Source organism: Dermacentor albipictus, chromosome 1 (genome assembly GCF_038994185.2).
Source record: "Dermacentor albipictus isolate Rhodes 1998 colony chromosome 1, USDA_Dalb.pri_finalv2, whole genome shotgun sequence".
In the NCBI taxonomy this organism is placed as follows: domain Eukaryota; kingdom Metazoa; phylum Arthropoda; class Arachnida; order Ixodida; family Ixodidae; genus Dermacentor; species Dermacentor albipictus.
This window is the reverse complement of record NC_091821.1, coordinates 379,158,518-379,178,508: the sequence shown is the minus strand read 5'-3', so window position 1 is coordinate 379,178,508 and position 19,991 is coordinate 379,158,518. Positions and strand designations below refer to the sequence as shown.

The window sequence follows — 19,991 nt, the reverse complement described above, 5'->3', positions numbered from 1 at the left end:
TGAACGTCGGGAAAGGGAGGAGAAGGAACGTTGCGAGCGGGAAAGGAGAGAACAGGAACGTCGCGAAGAGGAAAAGGAGGAAAGGAGAGAACAGCAACGTCGCGAGGAGGAAAAGGAGGAAAAGAGAGAGATTCGTGAGCACGAGCTTAAAATGAAAGAGTTGGAGACCCGAAATAGCTCGCCAGCGCCTAGTCTCACTTCTAATGTTCCAAGAATACGCGATCAACTTCCACCCTTTGTCGTCGGAGAGGATATGGCCAAATACCTCGTGAAATTTGAGCACGTGCATCAGTATAGTGTATTTTGTTTTGACTTTACCCATCGCCGATTCCACGTCTTCATAAAAGCTTTCGACTTCCTGGTCATCATGACTGCATGTAGGGGCATAGGCTTGTACCACCTTCAATTTGTACCTCTTATTAAGTTTTACAACAAGACCTGCCACCCTCTCGTTAATGCTATAGAATTCCTGTATGTTACCAGCTATTTCCTTATTAATCAGGAATGCGACTCCTAGTTCTCGTCTCTCCGCTAAGCCCCGGTAGCACAGTACGTGCCCGCTTTTTAGCACTGTGTATGCTTCTTTTGTCCTCCTAACCTCACTGAGCCCTATTATATCCCATTTACTGCCCTCTAATTCCTCCAATAGCACTGCTAGATTCGCCTGACTAGTTAACGTTCTAGCGTTAAACGTTGCCAGGTTCAGATTCCAATGGCGGACTGTCCGGAGCCAGGGATTCTTAGCACCCTCTGCTGCGTCGCAGGTCCGACCGTGACCGTTGACCGAGGACCGTCCTTTATTATATATATATATATATATATATATATATATATATATATATATATATATATATATATATATATATATATATATATATATATATATATATATATATACACTGTGTGTGTTTCTTTTTTCTCATTTATTTATCCTTGTCTCTCTCTCTCTCTGTCACCTATCGTATCCCTTTGCCCCTCCCCCAGTACAGGGTAGCCAACCGGAGAGATAATCTCTGGTTAACCTCCCTGTCTTTCCTTGCCCCCTCCCCTCTCTTTCTCTCCCTGGCGTTTTCGGCGAACACCAAACAACAGACGTTGTTTATAATAGGTTAAAATGTGGGACAGGTTATGGGAGATGAGTAGTGAGCGAGTAAACTTTTATTTTGGAGATATGTAAGCGAAGATCACACTTTCTGGCTTAAATACGGTCTCTGCAACAAGCTACGTGTGCAGCGTTCCGGAGCGTTATAGCAGTGTTTTACGAACGGCAAAATATACAAGGGTTTTATGGACACCAGCGTTATGACAAATCAGCATGCTAAGTTAAACGTGTGTGGTTAAATTACAGCTTCTTGAAAAAAAAAAATCGTTAAGCAAGTGCTCTAAGGCACCATATGGCCGTTACTTGCTATGTTTCCCAGTGTTTCGAGAGAACTCACATCGGGTTCACATTTGGTAAGAATTGGGGAATCTTATGTATAATGCGTGCTGAAACTTTAAAGTTTCTGGCTTATGAGATTTGCAAAAAATTACTGAACCCCCCTTTCATTTCTTATTTTCGTGTGTTATAAGAGGTACCTAGCTGGTTTTCCCGGTGTCCCTGGTGAATTAAATAAGGTTCCATGTTTATATTTGGTGGTAATAAGGCTTGTGTAATAGATAATATGGAAGAAAATTTTGATGTGTGTGGTAATTGCGGCCTTTCAGATAATTTACTTATGCAAGCACTCCGGAGTCTTATAATTGTTTCTTTTTACGAACAGCGCATAATTTAACCTGCTGCCCTGGAAAAACTGTTTGGCGACCATTGCGGGATCATTATGGTCAGTAGACTAGAGACTAGAGGAGCTGGGGGAAGTTAAGGCTTCAGAAAAATCCATGCCGCTTTCCTCTGTGGGGATGAGGGCGTTTCAGCGACAGAAGCGATTTGTTGAGACGCCATATGCGTCGGTGTCGTGTGCCAGACGCTGCACAGACGCGACGCATGCACTGCCGCGCCCTAGCACTGATGCATGCTAGCTCCGACGCCGCGTACCTGGTAGCTTGAAATCAGCCGAAGCGAGCGCGCGGGTTTTTATCGGAGAGCGATGACGTCACACCACCTATGTCCCCGTCGCGCCGCGCCGCCCCTCTTCCCCCGCTAGGCTCCATCCACCCTCGCCGCGTCGCTATGCTGCGCGATGCTATATTTATACTCTTCTTTCACTTTCTATGAGCTCTCTCTCCCCCAGCTCGGTGAAGCTGCGGACGTCAAGAGAAACCCAACTAGGTTCTAACAGCTCCACTATAAAAAGATTCTTTAACAAGTACTCGAAAGCATGACCACAGTGAAGCTCAGAATGACGAGGTGGCTTTACGATGGTGATGGTGTAAAAGTGGGACGCACAAAGCAAGCGTAGCTTCGAGCTTTAATTGCGAATCATTCTTTGGCTAATACCCGGCACTTGTTGTACACTTTGCGGCGATATATATATATATATATATATATATATATATATATATATATATATATATATATATATATATATATATATATATAGTTTCTGTTGTGGAGCGATGTTTTTGCTAACGAGTGAAGACCGTTTCTTCGTTTCTTGTTCGGGCGTTTTAGATGTTTCAATCAGTCAACCCAATTTCTCGGTGTATCTGGCCGTTTTCGTGAGTTGATCACGAAGATAGTGAAGTCTAAAAATGTATGCCACTTGGGCCACTGTGCACTTCCCACGGGGAACGGGCGGCTTCTTCGACGAGCCTTTCTCTCTTTATTTTTTAATGAGATCAAAATAAACAGAAGAGTTGTTGTCGCCGTTTGCTGGCGACGGATACTCGTTTTCGCTAGATTGATAATACAGGATAAAAATAAAGGAAGTATAAATGCTTGCCTTAGGTAATACGTAAAAAAAGAATCGGCGGGACCAATTTCACGATCACTTTCGATGATATACAGAGAGAAAGAGAGAGAGAAGGCAAGGCGAGGAAAGGTATATATATATATATATATATATATATATATATATATATATATATATATATATATATATATATATATTATAAGAAGCAAACAAACAATGACACCAAGGGCAACATAGGGGAAACCACTTGTACTTACTCATTGAATTGAAGAAATTATACATTAATGGCAATGAAAGTGGATGAAAAAACAACTTGCCGCAGGTGGAGAACGATCCCACGTCTTCGTCTTCGTGCTCTCGCCAAGGCGGGAGTATACGACTGCAACGCTGAAGACGCCATCTCACGGAACTTTAAAGGACTGGTCGGCGTGAACCAGACAAAGGCTAGAACTCGGGCAGCCAAGACCTGTGAGGAGGTGGGTCTCTCCGCTTTGGCCAAGTCCGTCAAGGCAGCACGAAATTTGTGCCTTTCGGTGTTCTTTTCCGTGGCAACCCACAAAGAAGGCAATCCTTTCCAAGCCATAATCTCAGAGCGTGGCACATGGCGACGACGCGTGGCTTCTTACCTGCGGTCGTCCCTAGATGTCCGCCCCATCGATGATGCGTGCGTCATCATGAGGCCGAACAGTGTTTCTGAATACCTTCAGACTGAGTGCCGGGAGCAAGCGGGCGCATTCTCGGTTGACGTGAAAGGCTTATTCTTTGCCCCACGACCTCGTGTGTGATGAAGTTAGCCAATGCATTGATACGCATGGGACCACTAAGTTTCAGAATGCATGTGGAATACATGTTGACAAGTTTTTAGAGCTCCTTAGTCTTTACCTCAAATCGACCTTCATAAGCTACAATCGTGCCATTTTCATCCAGCGGGATGGCGTGTGCATTGGTTCCAGTATCGCTCTCGTTTTTACCAACCTCTTACTAGCACGTTTTCACAGAATCCGCAAGAGTAGCCTCTTTGCGACCAGCTTTACCAACGTTTTCAGATTTGTGAATAATTTTTTGGTGTTTTGCAGAACCAACAAAACAGGCCAACTTTCGAGTGCAAAAGAATTTTTCGAAATCTTCCTGTCGCTAATGAAACCATTGGTACTAACGATCAAGCATCGCACCGACGATAAGATAAGGTTTCTAGACCTCGAACTAGTGTTTGAAATTGATCATGTATGTTGGACATACAATCCCCGCTCGAAGAAAAATATTCTTCCCTTCACGTCCGCGCACTGGAAATAAGTTGAAAAAGGTATTGCAGTCTCCTTTCTCAGAGCAGCTCTGACCCGTCCATGCCACCACTGAGTGGCTAGTAGCTTTATGCACCAAGTGCACTGGCTCATACAGCCTTGGCATCCTAGGGCCCTGCTGACGGAGGTTTCAGAAAGGCTTTTGGTGACCCTGACTAAGGGAAGGGCTGGACGTGACGCACATGACAAAGGACCTCATGCAGGCACAGACGTCATACCCTACGTCCATGACGTCTCGCACAGATTAAAACGGTCACAGGTAAAATAGGCGTACGCATCTTGTTCAGCGCAAGGGACAAACTCTCGATGCTATGCACAAAGTCAACAAGGAAGGCCCCAGAAAGGCCAACCTGAAAAAAAAAACACACAGAACACTTTATGTTGACTGCGCACATGCAGTCGTTTATGAGATTCCGCTCAAGTGCAAGTGCTACTACATTGGCCAAACAGGCCGATGTTTGAATGGCCGGATTAGAGAGCATGCATACTCACTGAAAGTGTCGGTACCTAATATTAGCCCAGCGCTGCAAATAATGAGGCTGCAAACCTAACTTTGAAGATTGCACAATATTCGGAAGATATACAGAGCAATGAGCAAGATCTGACATGTATATATATATATATATATGTAATGCGTTTAGCATTAGCATTCTACCATATAGCGACACACCATGTTCCCACCGTCGCATCGAATTATGTATGAGGCGCACACTGCAGAGAGACTCATCTTTCGCGCTGGCGCAGCCGAGAGTCCGTGCGTGTTCTCCGAGAAGCGAGACGTGCGGCGCGCCGGTGCGTACGAGTGCTGAGGATTGTGCCCTCGCTTGCCGCATCAAAGTTGGCGTCAAAGAGGTTTATTGAAGACCAGCACAGACCGAGTGGCACCCGCCGTGGTTGCTCAGTTGCTATGGTGTTCGGCTGCTGAGCACGAGGTCGCGGGATCGAATCCCGGCCGCGGCGGCCGCATTGCGAGAATATAACCTACCCTTATATATAGCTTTCATTGATTACGAGAAAGCGTTTGATTCAGTCGAAACCTCAGCAGTCATGGAGGCATTACGGAATCAGGGTGTAGATAAGCCATATGTAAAAATACTGGAAGATATCTATAGCGGCTCGACAGCCACCATAGTCCTCCACAAAGAAAGCAACAAAATCCCAATAAAGAAAGGCGTCAGACAGGGAGATACGATGCTCCAATGCTATTCAATGCTCTCCAATGCTATTCACCGCATGTTTACAGGAGGTATTCAGAGATCTGGAGTGGGAAGAATGGGGGATAAAAGTTGATGGAGAATACCTTAGCAACTTGCGATTCGCTGATGATATTGCCTTGCTTAGTAACTCAGGAGACCAATTGCAATGCATGCTCACTGACCTGGAGAGGCAAAGCAGAAGGGCGGGTCTGAAAATTAATCTGCAGAAAACTAAAGTAATGTTTAACAGTCTCGGAAGAGAACAGCAGTTTACGATAGGTAGCGAGGCACTGGAAGTGGTAAGGGAATACATCTACTTAAAGCAGGTAGTGACCACGGATCCGGATCATGAGACTGAAATAACCAGAAGAATAAGAATGGGCTGGGGTGCGTTTGGCAGGCATTCTCAAATCATGAACAGCAGGTTGCCACTATCCCTCAAAAGGAAAGTGTATAACAGCTGTGTGTTACCAGTACTCACATATGGGGCAGAAACCTGGAGGCTTACGAAAAGGGTTCTGCTGAAATTGAGGACGACGCAACGAGCTATGGAAAGAAGAATGTTCGGTGTAACGTTAAGGGATAAGAAAAGAGCACATTGGGTGAGGGAACAAACGCGGGTAAATGACATCTTAGTTGAAATCAAGAAAAAGAAATTGGCATGGGCCGGACATGTAATGAGGAGGGAAGATAACCGATGGTCATTAAGGGTTACGGACTGGATTCCAAGGGAAGGGAAGCGTAGCAGGGGGCGGCAGAAAGTTAGGTGGGCGGATGACATTAAGACGTTTGCAGGGACAACATGGCCACATTTAGTACATGACCGGGGTAGTTGGAGAAGTATGGGAGAGGCCTTTGCCCTGCAGTAGGCGTAACTAGGCTGATGATGATGATGATGAAATGCGAAAACACCCGTGTACTTAGATTTAGGTGCACGTTAAAGATCCCCAGGTGGTCCAAATTTCCGGAGTCCCCCACAACGGCGTGCCTCATAATCAGAGAGTGGTTTTGGCATGTAAAACCCTATAATTTATTTTTTAACAGACCGAGTGGAATATACCTAATGCTCCAAACTCGGGGTCAAACACTCTAAGCCAAAAAGGACTAAAACGGGTATGGCTGTTAGTCTCTTGGGGGACTAAATGACCTGCCACAGATTTTGAACCAATTTTGGACTAACTGCGGGAGCAAATGCAGCGGCCTAACTGGGGGAGCAACTACTGCAGACTAAAAGTGAGGGCAACTTTTAGACCCTCCCAGTTAGTCCCTAGAGGATCAACGGTTAGTCTGTTAAGGTTAGTCCACAGGGAGTAACTGCAGGAGCAACTTTTAGTCCTTCCCGTTAGTTCCTAGAGGACCAACAGTTAGTCTGTTAAGGTTAGTCCACAGGGAGTAACTGCAGGAGCAACTTTTAGTCCTTCCCAGTTAGTCCGAAATCACTTTTCCAATGATTCCAGGTTGCCATAGCTTTTCAAGCAAAAACAATGATCGAACTCAAGTAACCCATGTTTATTTTTGATTACATATTGCCACCATCATCTTGAGCCACAATTAACAAAACAAATAAAGGAATACTAGCATACAAATGCCAAGTCCTTGGTATACAGTAATGCCATATAGATACAGAAGATAAAAAAATTGACTGGAAATATGCAGCAGTTCAAACAAAATAAAACAACTCCAAAGTATACAGCAGATGGAACGTGTCATAGCCAGAGTAAAATCATGAAAATGAAATTAAGTCAGGAGCAGTCACAGTCAAATATAAGTTAGAAGCACTCTACAACCCCCGAATGCAGAGATCTAACTTGGCTCGAACTTGACTTCTGGCAGTCTCAAGACAGCTTCGCCGCGCGTCGTAAATCGTGCTTGATCTTGCGGACGACTTGGGAACGACTTGGCTGCGTCGAAGTCCGCTCAAGTTTGAAGTCTGCTCCCGGGCTAGCTTGAAACTGACTTCGTGTGTTATTCCAACATGGCAGCCTGCCGAACGGACGTCGCGCGGAGGTTAGCTGCTTTCGAGTTTGCTTGCTACGCCATGGATACAGCATTTTCAGAGGCGCAGCCCTTGCCGAAAATTCCGCGACCCACCCTACGTGACCGAGGGAATTCGATGGAGCTGTACGACGACGAACAATTCCTCGGTCGCTACAGGTTCACGAAGAACGCCGTGCAACTTCTCGCTACGTTGCCTATCCGGGTAAGCTGGGACAATAGAGGACCGACTGTGTGCCTCCTATGATGCAGTTGCTGATGGCTGTGATGTTTTACGGCGCTGGCACGTTTCAAACAGTCACCGGAGGTCCGGTCCGCATTCCTCAGTCAACAGTGTGCCGCGCAGTAGGAAAGGTGACTCTGCTCATCGCGAAGCACCCGCGCTCGTACTGGTGCGCTTCCCGCAGTCGCGGAAAGATTGATTGCGAGCGTATTTTCTTATCTCCTGTGACTACACATAACAAAAAGTAGCCCAAATAAGTCAGTCCTGCAGAACATGTGCGCTTACCAGTTTTGTGGCGCTTTCCCTGTTCTTCCGCAGCTTCCTCTTTCCTCTTTTGCTTCAGGTTGGTCCAGCATTTTTTCAGTTGCAGGTGATCGCGCCGCGTAATCCCGTGGTTGGCATTCAAATGTTTTGCTATTTCTTTCCATGTCTGATTCTTCTTGGTCAACGACGCGACGTAAGTTTTCTTGCATTCCACAATATGCTTGTAGCCGTTCAGGAGTGTCGTCGGCAGGCTCCTTTCGTCTTCTTTAAAACGGGCTGCCGTGTTGCGTTGCGGTGCATTCTCTTGGGAGCAGACCGTACGTGAGTGCGACATTTCAACGTCAAAGCCTGTTGACAGAACAGCAATTTCGTACCAAATGCGGCGCGCGGCCGTCGCGCGAGCCCCACAACTTATTTTCCTAACAGACGACACTTTCCTAGCGGACGACACGCACTGCCGATTTGCGATGTCTACGACGGTGCCGCACTCTCCCTCTCGTTGTTCTCGACAAACCCTCCATGCGAAGCAGGCAAATCGTTTGCACGTGTCATTTTATTTATTTATTTTGTTTTCTATCGGGTGTTGTCACCCATATGGGTCCGGGCAGGGGACTCAACGGCGCTCGGTACTCTTTGTTCACAGCACATGTTGCAGTTTTTTTTCTTGTTTGTGACTCCGGCCTAGTGCGTTCGAATAGGTTGGCTTTTTCTTCAAAGGGTCACGTAGCCCGAGCAGAACACGGGCCGTCGCCTTCGTTCTGGAATGCCTAGAGGCGAAAAGGGACGCGCGAGCTCCCTCAGAAACCGACCGTATGCCTCGTCTCGGCCTCTTGTATCCGGTTGCCGGCCCAGACGGCGCATGAACGCCTTGCGGCAATCGAGAACAAAAGCCGAGAAAGAAATGACAGACGAACAGACGGGGGCATGATCGGCAGACGCTGCCTCAGGATATCGAGACGACGGAAGAGTGCGCGCGCGCCCGCCGGGACCCCGACGAGCCGAAGTAGCCATCGGCCGGCGGCGGACAAAGGCGGCCGCCGCCGGCAGAGAAAAACACGTACGCACCTTCAGACGCCCCGATGTGGTCTCCCCGGGACCCGACTTGCGCGCGCTTACCCGGAGTGCACGCAAGCAGGGCCCGATTCCCGCCAAAATGTTAGCCAATAGCGAAAGCCTGTTGACCTTCGTGTGGGCGGGATGACAGCAGAGCGACAGTGTTTTATGACCCGCTGCCACCCCGTCCAGGCAGGGAGGAGAGGGACACGGAGCTCCCCTCTCTAAAGGGACTAAAGTCAGAGGACTAAATTGTGCCGTTGATCCCCACCGTCGACCGTTACCTTGCAAGGACGAACATTTAGTCCCACAAATTTGCGCACGACACTTCGCCTCTGCACACGGCACGCACGGTGGATTAACCGTTGATCCAAAGGTCCAACGGCTGCCGTTAGTCCCCTTTTCCCCGTTTTCGGCTTAGAGTGAAGAGTCTCATTGAAGAGCGGTACGTACGTTTGGCGTGATCGCCGAAGAGCGCCGTTGATGATCATTGTGGTACCGACGTCAAACACTCTACCGAGTCAACATGTACGCTTAGATACCGACAGTGACGTCAAATTAGAGGTCGGCGTGAGAACGATGCGACGAATATTTTCCTAGAACTTCAGCGAAAGGCGCCAGAACTTGTGGAAGCTTTACCTTCTCGCGAGCTTGGACCATTGACCTCTCCCCGTTGGCGAGCGAAGCAAGTGTGGATCTTGGTGGGTAAGGGAGGCGAGGGCGGTATTTTGTAAGTGTCCACCTAGTGGACTTCTCAATTTTGTATGCTCCTAAAGTGTTGATTGGCTCTCTTCTACTGACACCCCGGCCCACCCAATCAGAACTTCAGCAGCAGACGAAACGGACATGTCCACTATGTGGGCACTTACAGAATACTCTCCCCCCCCCCCCTGCTATGTTTGCTTCCCTCTTTCTAGGACTAGCTTGGCGGCTGCGCGTGTGCTTTGTGTCAACCTTCTCCTCCTCGGAGGCACAGCGCTGAGCCGATACGAAATACCGGACTGGTTGATTAGGACGTTAGCCCTTTCCCTAGCTGGTGATCTAGGGAAGATGGAGGGTAGTTTAGAGACGTCCTCAGTGTATGGTGTGTGCTCTAGCGGAATGATGTAGACTGCTCTGACATGTAGCTCATGCTATAAGATCGTGCCAAAACCACGGTCTGATTATGAGGCACGCCGTATAGGGGGGACTCCGGAAATATTGACCACCTGGAGTTCTTTAACGTGCACCTAACTCCAAGTACACGGGTGTTTTCGCCGGAGTTCGATCCCGCGACCTCGTGCCTATGTAGCAGCCCAGCGCCACAGTCACGGAGCAACCACGGCGGGCAATGGAACAGCTTCGTCTGCCTTGTTATCATCGTGTTATGCCAGAATGACTAGGTAATTAACCAATGAAAAAATTCTTGTCCCATTTTCTTTTTGACTTGGTGATGAAGTTTCACGATTTCAAACGCCACGTGACCTTGTGATCCGTACTGGAGAGCTGACTGCTACCCCTGGTAAATCGACTTCGAGTCACATGTGTCCCGTTTTATTTGAGGTTCCCGGTCGATCGAAAGAATGGTGGCTGCTGCAGGTTTCCACATCGAAGTCTTCACAGCATAGCGTTACTCATATTTTCTGGATTATCGCAGCGCTGGTGGAGCTTATGAAAATAACCGCGCGCCATTGTTGAACCGGAACTGCACGGTAGCCTAACTCAGACCCCCATCTACCCTTCAACTCCGCAAGCATTGCAGCACCCACAGTCCGATATAACTGAACGCGAGTATCTCGAACCTCGATAGGTATCGAGTGCCATAGGCTAAACTCCTTCGATTATGCAACGTCTAACGCACTCTTGAAGCTGTTCTCATAATCGCTATCGGGGAAAAACCGTGTCTCTCATAAGTGTCCTTTTGCGCTTTCGTTTTAGGCGGACATCGCGGCATATCAGAGTAAGGCGCGGAAATCATCAGTCGTCCTGGTTCACGGCGCTGATAATTGTATCTATGCGTGTTGAGGACCATGAATGATCCTTATCTTTTGCCTGAGAAAACCCAGACTATAGTGAGCTCGAATCGTTTCTACCTCAGTGATAGGAATGGAAGCTCTGGACTTCCTATCCTGCGCTCAAGAAGAAAGTGCCCTGCGCAAGTTGCCGATGAACACTCTGCTCTGAACAAGCCTTCCTTCGCACACACATTCAGTATATATATATATATATATATATATATATATATATATATATATATATATATATATATATATATATAGCAAACGAGGAAACCTGATTAGAACTGCACGCGAACAGCCGAATCGTATATGCAATTTGAATTCTGTGGTTTATACATGCCGAAATCGCGATATGATTATGAGACACGCCGTAGTGAAAGACTCCGGAAATTTGGATCTCCTTGGGATCATTAACGTGTTCCAATGCACCGGAAACGGCCGCTTTTGCATTTCGCTCCCTTAGAAATGCGGCCAACGCGGCCGGGATTTGATCCCGCGACCTCGTGCTTAGCAGCGCAACACCTTAGCCGCTATAGGTCACCACGGTGGGTAGCATATGGAATTACTAGGACTTTTATAGAGTGCTTTTGTGCTCATGTCTCATCACACAGTGGCATCTTAGGTCATTGCTGTGTGTTAGTCGTTAAGACCACTTTTACGGTTCACAGCGTGCGGCGATGAATGAAACGGATGCCAAGCGCCTAAGACTCGACGTGCCTAATCGTAACGGTTGTAAGCATGAAAAGTCTTGTCTGTCGCGTGTGTGCGGCAGCATTATGTACCAGTGCAAACCCTACTCTCCTTTGTCCTACGTTCACTCCCTCTACGCCAGTTAGTGGTTTCTCTTCGAATTCCTCTGTGTGGGCAGCTGACGTGTGTTGACACGACGTGACCTACGTTCAACCCCTTTACGCCAGGAGGTGGTTTTTCTCCATATTCCTCTGTGTGGGCTGACCAGTGTGCTGACAAGGCCCTCTACCAGGGAGCAAGCGAGAATAAGGCCGCCCGGTTAGAGTAGAGCACAAGAAGGCCCGAGATGCCAAGAACATTGTTTCTCTGCCCTTGCTTCAAGGAGAACGCACGCCGAACGTTTCTGTGCTTTTTTGTCTTGGAGCGCACTGCCCACCTTTAACGATGTGTTAAACTTCTGTTATTTCTTTTGCATCATCCCTGACGGAAAGTCGTTCGCTCTAGTAAACGTCGATCAAGAAGGGAAAATTACAAACTCCTCGACGGTCCGGACGATGGTGGCCGAGGTTGCGGAACAGGCCGCAATAGCGTTGGCCCTGCTGGACGACGGGAGAATGACGATATACAGCGACTCGAGATCGGCGGTCCTCGCATTCGCCAAGGGCACCGTCTGGAAACCGGTCTTGCGGATCCTACGGGACGAGGAAATCGAGCAACACATTTGAAGCCCAACTATTGGCAGTCCAAAGGGCCCGCGACGTGGCGGAGAGGCTAGGTCTTTCTGTCCCGACGTGGGAGCGGCCCGCTACGTGCTAGTGCCCGTTCCTATGGATCTCAATAAAGTTTTTCCATCTATCCACCTCGTTTTCTCGGCCGAATCATCTCCAATGGTCAATCTGGTTCGAGCTCTAATCAGCCGCTGTCGAAGCGTCGCCGAAATCCCGTCCTCGTATCAACCAGTGGTAACCGTAACCACTGGTACCAGCTCCGAAAACCACATGTCATTCATAGTTGTCTTTTGGAAAAGAGAACCTCGCAAAATTATGAGTTCGCACATGGTCAAAAACATGGCATGTGCGCACTGTCAGAAGACGTCTCGCGTACCATCATTGCAAGAACACAATAAAGTAATAGCCACCAGGTCTCCTCTGTAGCCTCGAAGCAGGCGGGGGAGGGAAGGGTGGAACCGTCTCCTCTTGCTCTCCAAACTTCGGACGACTCTCCTAAGGGAAACTCCAGCGATATTTTGATGTCCACTGATTTTAATAACATTCTGAATATACATACGTTCGCTTTTGCACTCCGATTATCTGTGCCAAACAATATGACTGCAAGTCATTTAGTTTCCCTTATAATGAATTTTAAAGATCGTTGCGTTCCCGACTCATGACATTTTACTGGCCACCCTGTGTTTGTGATATCTAAGACTACACCGCCACTGTCGCTGAAATCACCGATGTATAGTTCGAGAAACCTGTAAAAGCTCCCCAGGAGACACCATCAGCCTAGGGACCTCCATGTACCGCGTTTTTAGGGTGGTGCCAGCCTTTGTAAGCACCCGCGCCGCGCTCGCCAGAATTCCACTGAGTGGCAGATGGCGCTGTTGCCAAGCCCCGCTTCCGCCATTTTGATCGTCACTCGAACGCGGAGTTGTGCTACAGTGCGGTAGGTATGTTCGATGGTCCCTATTCTGTGGTTCGGTAGGCGCTACAACGACCTGAAGGAGCCGGCAGTCAGTCTGCTTTCGTGTTTCGCTAACAAGTGACATCTGGGTTGGCGTGAAATCCGTCGGATGATCCCGCAACTGTGAACGAAGTCAGCTGTTGCGCCCGCACGGCCGCGGATGGTAACCCTACCAGTCCCGACCTCGACGACAAGAATCATGACCGGCTGCTGCGTACCGCAGTGCTCTAACAACAGCCGCAACGGCGTGCGGATGTTTCGGTTTCCGGTCAGCGCTACCCGAAGGAAGCGCTGGCTGGCACAAGTTACACGAGACCGTTGGACACCGTCCGCCTCGTCATACGTATGCTGTGTAAGTATTGCTCCAATCCTTATGCGGGTGATAGTGTTTTTTGGCGTACAATATAAAGTTTCGCTACATGCTCACGCGCAATTTCATTTAGTAAGGCTGAATTAGATTGCATCAAGAACGTGAACAATTGACTGACGAGCGAATGTGTGCTAGAATTCGCGGTAGAGCAAATTGCACTTCGCGCGCGTTGTTTTCGTAAGCTAGACTGCCTAGCCTCAGTAACTGCCTGCAGCAGCTTCCGCTGCTGCATCTTTTCTTAGTTAAGTAGCTTGCTTGCTGTTATTCTGAAAATGGCTGTGTTCTGCATGCACAGAGCAAGAAATTCTGAAGAAGCAGTGAGGAATGGAATAGGCAGGGGCTACAGCGGGATGTATATGTTGAGCAGTGCATCCATTTGCAGTGGGTGTACTTCAACACTGTTAATCAATTTCAATTTTCTTGCTAATGCCAGCATGGTTACGAGCAACCTTGATAGCTAACCTATATTGGGGTTACTATCTAAAACGTTATGTGCTGTCGTAGAGAGCTGTCATACACACTACCATTCCTGCATAGAAAGGATGCTCATAAGAAACAGCTTCCCAGTTCATGATCGTTAAGTGCATCCATGATTCATAAGCTGATACATTATCAGACGCTACAAGCTCACACCCGTGGCATGATGAGCAATAAGAATCGAAGCAATGACAATACCTCGGTGTTATTTACTAAATTTCTATGCCTTGCAGGCCAACTTTGAGGACTGCAGCGTCGAGCAAAACAGAAAAGATAATTGGAAGAAGCCAACAAGACATGCCATCCCGGCACTGTTTCCATTTCGACGTAAGTATATAAATAAGTAAATAAATAAATAAAAAATAAATAAATAAATAAATATATATATATATATATATATATATATATATATATATATATATATATATATATATATATATATATATATATATATATATATATATATATATATATATAAAAGAGGTCCGTGGTTCGAATCCCGGGGGCGCGCAATTTTCCACCGGATTAAAAAAAAATCCGCGTGCTGATAAAATTGCATAAACAGGCCTGCAGTGTGGCCTGATTCCGCTGACCAGAACCGGTAACGCACTTTCTCACCAGAGCAGGATAGGCCACCCTGGTGCAGTACCTGGCCACAACTTCCTATATGTATACAACAACCAAGCCCCGGCCCTCAGACCCCAGCAGCTGCGAAGCAACTGACCATGGCGGCGGTCAGACCTGCGACGCAGCAGAGGGTGCTAAGAATCCCTGGCTCCGGACAGGCCGCCATTGGAATATGAACCTGGCAACGTTTAACGCTAGAACGTTATCTAGTGAGGCGAGTCTAGCACTGCTATTGGATGAATTAGAGGGCAATAAATGGGATATAATAGGGCTCACTGAAGTTAGGAGGCCAAAAGAAGCATATACAGTGCTGAAAAGCGTGCACGTTATGTGCTACCGGGGCTTAGCGGAGATACGAGAACTAGGAGTCGGATTCCTGATTATTAAGAATATAGCTGGTAACATACAGGAATTCTATAGCATTACTGAAAGGGTGGCAGGTCTTGTTGTGAAACTTGATAAGATGTACAAAATGAAGGTTGTACAGGCCTACGCCCCCACATCCAGTCATGAGGACCAGGAAGTTGAAAGCTCCTATGAATACGTGGAATCGGCGATGGGTAAAGTCAAAACAAAATACACAATACTGATGGGCGACTTCAATGCCAAGGTAGGCAAGAAGCAGGCTGGAGACAAGGCAGTGGGGGAATATGGCATAGGCACTGGGAATAGCAGGGGAGAGTTATTAGTAGAGTTTGCGGAACAGAATTATATGCGGATAATGAATAGCTTCTTCCGCAAGCGGGATAGCCGAAAATGGACGTGGAGGAACCCGAACGGCGAGACTAGAAATGAAATAGACTTCATACTCCGCGCTAACCCTGGCATCATACAATATGTGGACGTGCTCGACAAGGTGCGCTGCAGCGACCATAGGATGGTAAGAACTCAAATTAGCCTAGACCTGAGGAGGGAACGGAAGAAACTGGTACATAAGAAGCCGATCAATGAGTTAGCGGTAAGAGGGAAAATTGAGGAATTCCAGATCAAGCTACAGAACAGGTATTCGGCTTTAACTCAGGAAGAGGACCTTAGTGTTGAAGCAATGAACGACAATCTTGTGGGCATCATTAAGGAGTGTGCAACAGAAGTCGGTGGTAACTCTGTTTGACAGGATACCAGTAAGCTATGGCAGGAGACGAAAGATCTGATCAAGAAATGCCAATGTATGAAAACCTCTAACCCTACAGTTAGAGTAGAACTGGCAGAACTTTCGAAGTTAATCAACAAGCGTAAGACAGCTGACATAAGGAAGTATAATATAGATAAAATTGAACATGCTCTCAGGAATGGAGTAAGCCTAAAAGCAGTGAAGAAGAAACTAGGAACTGGCAAGAATCAGATGTATGCGTTACGAGACAAAGCCGGCAATACCATTACTAATACGGATGAGATAGTTCAAGTGGCTGAGGAGTTCTATAGAGATTTATACAGCACCAGTGGCACCCGCGATGATAATGGAAGAGAGAGTAGTTTAGAGGAATTCGAAATCCCACAGGTAACGCCGGAAGAAGTAAGGAAAGCCTTGGGAATTATGCAAAGGGGGAAGGCAGCTGGGGAGGATCAGGTAACAGCAGATTTGCTGAAGGATGGTGGGCAGATTGTTCTAGAGAAACTGGCCACCCTGTATACGCAAGCCTCATGACTTCGAACGTACCGGAATCTTGGAAAAACGCTAACATAATCCTAATCCATAAGAAAGGGGAGTCCAAAGACTTGAAAAATTATAGACCGATCAGCTTACTGTCCGTTGCCTACAAACTATTTACTAAGGTAATTGCAAATAGAATCAGGAACACCTTAGACTTCCGTCAACCAAAGGACCAGGCAGGATTCCGTAAAGGCTACTCAACAATAGACCATATTCACACTATCAATCAGGTGATAGAAAAATGTGCGGAATATAACCAACCTTTATATATAGCTTTCATTGATTACGAGAAAGCGTTTGATTCAGTCGAAACCTCAGCAGTCATGGAAGCATTGCGGAATCAGGGTGTAGACGAGCCATATGTAAATATACTGAAAAATATATATAGCGGCTCCACAGCCACCGTAGTCCTCCATAAAGAAAGCAACAAAATCTCAATAAAGAAAGGCGTCAGGCAGGGAGATACGATCTCTCTAATGCTATTCACAGCGTGTTTACAGTAGGTATTCAGAGACCTGGATTGGGGAGAATTGGGGATAAGAGTCAATGGAGAATACCTTAGTAACTTGCGATTCGCTGATGATATTGCCTTGCTTAGTAACTCAGGGGACCAACTGCAATGCATGCTCACTGACCTGGAGAGGCAAAGCCGAAGGGTGGGTCTAAAAATTAAACATTACTTTAGTTCTCTGCAGATTAACAGTCTCGGAAGAGCACAGCAGTTTACGATAGATAGTGAGGCAGTGTAAGTGGTAAGGGAATACATCTACTTAGGACAGGTAGTGACTGCGGATGCGGATCATGAGACTCAGAATAGGATGTGATTGAGATCATTAGAAAGATTACAAGTTCTTAATATTCAGAAGGAGGTCCCGAAGTCAAAGACTGCAATGGGATCCCCTTTACAACGTAAACGTAATAAAACAAAAGTACAGCAGTTTCAACAAATTGTTAACATAGAGAAATTACAGGTTTTAGTATGAATACCATGATTGAAGAATTACATATGCATAAATGTCATGAAAAAAGGACTGTAACACAATCTCGTTGACAGCTGATAAAGTAACAGCGTAGATGACGTGACGAACACAGTACAATATGCTAACTTGAATGTATATGTGAGGCAGAAACAGAAGCTTAACGGTATGGCAATGAAAATGAAATGATGGCACCCTGAAAGACTGGTTATGAGTATGGACTAGGCATTAATATTCGACAGAATGTGATCTTTTAGTTGTTTCTTGAATTCGTGAATTTTAAGCGTTTTTATGTATAATGGTAGTGTGTTCCAGAATGTGATAGATGAAAAATGGACGCTCGGTTTGCCATAATTAGTATGTATTTTAGGTAAAATGAAGTTCCTATTTATTGCAAACCTGGTAATATTAGTATTTAATAGAGAAGATTGTGGTATCAAGCTATCGCATCGTGTGCAATTGATTTGACGGAACAAAAAGGTACCTAGATTATATTTAACGAGTTGTGTGACTGTCAGAATGTGATTAGTTCGTAAAAGATATGAGGCGTTGTTGTTATGTGGGCTAAATGTAGTTATCCTAATAGCCTGATTCTTTGGGATTTGCAATGAGTTTAAATGGGTTACGTAAGTGTTTCCCCAGCAAGTAACGCAGTAGTTAATGTGGTAATGAATAAATGAAAAGTATAATGCTAGTAATATTTGATGATCAAATATGTTTCGTGCTTTTAGAAGTACCCTAATCCCGTAGGTAATCTTCTGTTTTAGTTTGGTTAAGTGTTCAGTAAACTTAAGATGTTTGTCTACTTCTATGCCAAGATAATTACATGAAAAACTTGCAGGGATAGGACTTCCGCCCAAAAATATAGAAGGAATGGAGTAAAGTGTTCGTTGGTGGGAAATGAATACAACAAATTTTGTTTTCGACGGGTTTATTTGTAGCTGGTTAGTATGGCACCACTCCAGCAGGCTGTGTAAATCGCCATTAAGGTTAGATACTAAGGTTGTAATACATTTATTGGAATTAATAATAGTAGTATCATCTGCATAAACTATACATTTCGAAGAGGACAGGCAGTTAGGCAGATCATTGACGTATAATAAAAATAAAAGCGGACCGAATATGGAACCCTGGGGCACCCCAATATTAGTGAACACGGTTTTAGAATGAACGCCTAAAATGATTACTACCTGCATTCTGTCTGTTAAGTAATTTTGTAGCAACAATAGTGCTGGGCCGGTAGTTCCCAATGATTCAAGCTTACGAAATAAGATGCGGTGATTTATTTTCTCAAATGCTTTGCTTAAATCTACAAATACTGAAGCTGCATAATTCCCTTCATCGATAGCGAGCTTTAGTTAATCGGTTAGAGCAACGAGAGCCAGTTCGGTCGAGTAACCCGAGCGAAAGCTGTATTGGAATGGTGAGATAATGTTAAATTTTGTAAGGTAATTAGTTAAACGTTTTTCTATTAGCTTTTCAATTACCTTACTAAAGAAAGGTAATACACAGATGGGGCGATAATTGGAAATTAAAGAGCGGTCACCTTTCTTTAAAATTGGGGTGATCTTGCCTTGTTTTAGTCTGATTTAAACATGAAGTTGATTATGTCTGCAAGGACATCACTTATTAAAGGTGCAATTAATTTTATATGGGAAGGGTGTAATTTATCGATGCCGGCGCCGGTTATTTTCATGTTGTTTATAATGTTTAGAACTTCCTGGGATGTAGTTGGAAATAAAAAGAAAGAATGTGGCAGGCGCTGGGGCACGGGATTGTCTTGCGCAGGTGACTGTAGCTCGCTGCTAAAGAAGTAATCAGCAAACGCATCAGCTATTTCTTTAGCTGTCTTGCATACCACACCCTGATAAGCAATTTCTGTTACAGCTTCGCGATTATTTGCCCTGTTTAAGAAGGAGTTAACAATTTCCCATTTCTTTTTTACGTTTTTACCGCATTCCAAAATTTTTCTTTCGTACCATGTTTTTTAACTTTTTTTCAATGTCGCAGAAAGCTGGTTAGAAAACCTTTTGTACCGAATGGCTAAAGTCTTGTTAAATGGTTGTCATTTGGTTTTCTTATAAAGATTATCCTTTTTGCGCATTGAAGCTAAGAGCTTATCTGTTATCCATGGATTTTGAGGTGATGCGTATTTCTTTTTTGCATTTAACTTGAACGGAATGACGATCAAAACATGACTTAAGCATAGCGATAAACAGTGCAAATGCTTTTTGTGGATCAATTCTAGAAAAGATAGGCGACCAGTCAAGGTTCGACATGGTGTCAAGGAATGATTGTTTGTCTAGTATAAACTTCGTGCACGTGATTTTTTCGGAGCCATGAGTATAGTGAAAGCTTAAAAATATAGGATAGGGATCAGTTATGTCGGTCATTATAACACCTGCGTCTGGTGGATATGCCAAATTTGAAAATGCATGGTCAATTAATGTACCTATGGGGTGGTTAGCACATCGTGTCGGTATCTTAGTTAAACATTCATAACCAAAGCTGTTAAGACAATCAGAATAATGTAAAGCATTGGTAGACGTACTATCAGCGAGGTCAATGTTGATGTCGCCTATAATTATTACATTTTTGTTTTCATCTGCCAGCAGTCCCATGACGTTATGTGGAG

At 45.7% G+C, this 19,991-nt stretch overlaps 1 protein-coding gene across 4 annotated transcripts in view; it reads left to right on the top strand.

Moving 5' to 3' along the window:
• The window catches only part of LOC135900241 (growth/differentiation factor 11-like), a 232,362-nt gene that overhangs the window by 74,123 nt on the left and 138,248 nt on the right, over window positions 1-19,991 (top strand). For all 4 annotated transcript variants that reach the window (XM_070531937.1, XM_070531936.1, XM_070531940.1 and 1 more), the window contains one exon: window positions 3,175-3,328. The gene's annotated coding sequence lies outside the window, so the exon portion shown is untranslated. The remainder of the gene's footprint in view (window positions 1-3,174; window positions 3,329-19,991) is intronic.